The 3565-nt window shown below is 37.4% G+C and overlaps 1 long non-coding RNA gene across 1 annotated transcript; it reads right to left on the bottom strand.

Moving 5' to 3' along the window:
• Positions 1-373: 373 nt before the first annotated feature.
• LOC111035082 lies at positions 374-1832 on the bottom strand. Its single transcript, XR_002604611.1, has 2 exons — positions 1444-1832; positions 374-1002 (listed from the first exon to the last, which is right to left on the bottom strand). It is a non-coding gene; the product is annotated as an uncharacterized LOC111035082 (long non-coding RNA).
• Positions 1833-3565: the final 1733 nt, after the last annotated feature.

Here is a 3565-nt window from a genome sequence, read left to right as displayed (position 1 = left end):
GATCTTTAAGGACTGATGGAAATAATGCCGATTCTCTTCAGATAAAAAAGATGGATTGGAGAGAAGAAGTTGTAAAACAAATAAGCAAACACCATAACCCTCAAACGCGTCAATTAAATTACGAACGCAACATACGCGCCTTTGAATCCGCTCTGAAAGCGTCAAAACAGAACAATAAATCTTACTATAAAATATTTAAGAACTATCTTGGATATTAGCAACCTTGGAAAAATAAAACCGTTTGAAGTTAAGTTGTTTGCTCTTATCAATACAACGTACAATAAAAAATGTAATAATTTATTTTATACCATAAATTTTTGTACAGTTATTCTATTTTATTTTGTGTTTGAGGGGGGAGGAAATATAAATCGAATCCAATTTAAATTACAATTTTATTTTTATGAAATAAACAGGCTCTTAAGTTGTATTTAAAAAAAATACAAATATAACACAACAATAGTAGCGGTAGTTTATTTTCAAGGATACCGCTGTGAATGGATCAAAAGAAAATCTCGCAGCTGAAGACCAGCATAGAGTTGACGATTTGATTATTTAAGTAGATAATCAGATCATTATGATATTTGAGTCTTCTGGATGGAATCACTGCATGGAAACTTTCTTTATAGATAACTTCCGTGAAATTTGTTGACTGGAATTTAAACAAAGTTTTACTTAAAAGCGTTTGTAAAAACTTATAATTATTATATTGGTACATGCCAGGACGCTCCGTCGGTGATGAGAAGGCAGATGTTCTGAGGAAAGCTTGAATAGTTCTTTTAATTTAAGGACTTTGCAGGACCCCAGATAGCAACGTCATGTGCCCAAAATTATTGAAGAGTGAAGACGAGCTCCATGTAAAACGAGTTTTGAGCTATAATGGTTCGGCCTCAACAAGAAAGACCGCAATTATTAATATTTGTACTTACTTTTTTATACTTCTTACGTTAGGTATCTGTACGAGTCTATATTTATGAGGAAAAGCTCATCGGGTTAAGTGTCTATCTAAAAAACAAAACGAAATATTTCAAATGTAGGTTTGTTGTGTCATAGCCGGGGCAGGCACACGTACATGTATGTGATCATTTTTTTCACGGGGAGGGGCTCGATGTTTTACGTTACCCACTTGCGACAAAAGTCAAAAGAATACAGCACCCAGGCCTGGTCGAACATACGCCGCGGTGTCCACGCGTAAAATATATATCCTAGCCTTTACACCGGTATACTGCAGCAGTGGTTACGGTACTGTGGGCACACACACACACACACACACACACACACACACACACACACACACACACACCCCGAACACACCTACCTATTATGTGAATATTTACGGGACTATTACCACTGCATATATACGAGTGTTATATGTAAGTATAATAATAATGTACGATTGTAAATTGTAACGATGAATGAATTTATAATATATAATATAGTACTTACCCATGTATCGCAGATGTGCCGCGCGTGCGCGGTGTAGACGACTGTCGGGAGCGCTGGTAAAAAATTTACGGTACTCTTCGACCCCGTTGCACGCCATATACACATTACACATATACATACTGTTATTCTTTTCCGTGACATTTTTATTATATCCTTTATCCGCGGGTCGTGCCAGTGACACACATATACAATAATACCATCTACAGTCTACACGCGTATGGCCGTCCTGACATACTCACACACACTCAAACATACTCTTAGGTACACGAATGAATGTACACACAGTGCACACAATAATATTATATGAAAAGGTGTGTGCGCAGTATAATAATATGATATAATATTTTTCTAATACACAACAATAAAACGTACGCCGAGAGACAGAAAAATAAAACACACACGCGACACACGTGTGAGCTAGATATACGCCCCTTTTTGTGTTGTCGACGTTTTCAGAGAGCTTCCTGTAGTCCCTTTCGACGAGCCTTGTGTCCGTACCTACGTGTAGGACACTAGGTCTACCTACCCATCTACCTAAGTTTTTTTTTACCGTAATTTTTTTTTTTCTTTTTGTCGCAAGTATCATTTAATTCTTTTTCGTTTCACCTTTCCACGCGCACGTGCAGGCGGAAACAGGCAACCCCGTTCGTACATAATGGCCTTTAATTGGATTCATTTGCGTGATCACATAATGTATATGTACGATATTAAATATAAAGAGTCGTTTAATGACGCCGCGCGTGCGAGCTCGGGCATGCGGTATGGAGGCAAAAAAGCCGACGGGAAGGAGCGGAGTCGACGATAGGCGGACAAGGACGGGGCGAAGGAAGAGGACGAGGAAAATATGGTGGACGGGGGAGAGTGGGCTAAACGGCGGCGTACGTCTGGCTTTTAATTAGCTACACACGGACAAAAAAACCGATTCAATTAGTGACCGTTTCGCCCGCCGAACAACAAAAGCCCCGGAGGCTGTCAATTAAATATTGCATATACAGGGTCTTCCAAATTTCGGGTGACAAAAATGGTGGGGATTACACTGGTTCTTACGGGACAGATCTGTCTTTTGTCACACAAAATTTGGAACACCCTGTATATATATACAATAAAATAATGGTGTATGACGACCGCGGCGGAGACGACAACGGAATGTGTTTTAATCAGGAAATCGTCAATGAGCGAGGAGTCATGCTGTTTAATAATATGTGCACAATGCACGTTGCACTTGTCCGGTCGATTTTCGTAGTTCGATTTGTTATTTTTTTTCTGTACCTGCATACTTTGATAAACGGTCTATTGACATTGGCGACAACCTTCAGTTCGTGTACCGAAATAATAATAATAATAATAATAATATGCGTACTGCCCGTCAACAAGATATTTTATGTATCGTACTACTGTGGGTATAATACTATTAAATCATTGTAGGTACCTATTATATTATTATATTAGTCGCCGCCGCTTATTGGTCTTGCTTGCTTATTGGACTCGTTTTCTTATTGGACTCGTTCGCCCATTGGGCTCACACTGCAGAATGGTCCCGATTTACATACTATTAGTACGATAAAGTGCCAATGAATACACTTTATCATACTAATAAATATAGGAAAAATGTTGTCCACTGGGCTGCGGTGACACTACAGGTTAATGCGGTCATTGCGTATTTTTAAGAAAATGTTTCCAAATTGTTTAGTCTATTTTCCCGATTTTATCGTTATCGGTTTTCATGTTTTTTTTTTTTTTTGAATGACGTACATTATAGAAATACATAAATGAATAAATATATGATACACATGACGATGCTTATATAATGAATATTTATCAGTACCTACCAAAATTGTATTTTAAATATTTTTCACCTTATATATTTACTCATTTGGTTAATGAACTCAAATAATGAGGTCTCGAAGTAAGTTCAGTAGTGGGCCACTACTGCAATATAACGTATATCATATTATATTGTGTAATACGTATAGTATCATGTTGTGATTATTCAGTACAATGAGAAGTGAAAACATAACCATTTTGGTCTCGATGTTTCGACGATTTAAATTGAATTTTCGTTAAGACAGGTGCTATGATAAATTATTACAAAGTTACAATTATTCTCCATCGTAATCGAACG

Source organism: Myzus persicae, unplaced genomic scaffold, assembly GCF_001856785.1.
Source record: "Myzus persicae strain clone G006 unplaced genomic scaffold, MPER_G0061.0, whole genome shotgun sequence".
Lineage (NCBI taxonomy): Eukaryota > Metazoa > Arthropoda > Insecta > Hemiptera > Aphididae > Myzus > Myzus persicae.
The sequence above is the reverse complement of the archived record's forward strand: the minus strand, read 5'-3'. Positions and strand labels throughout refer to the sequence as shown.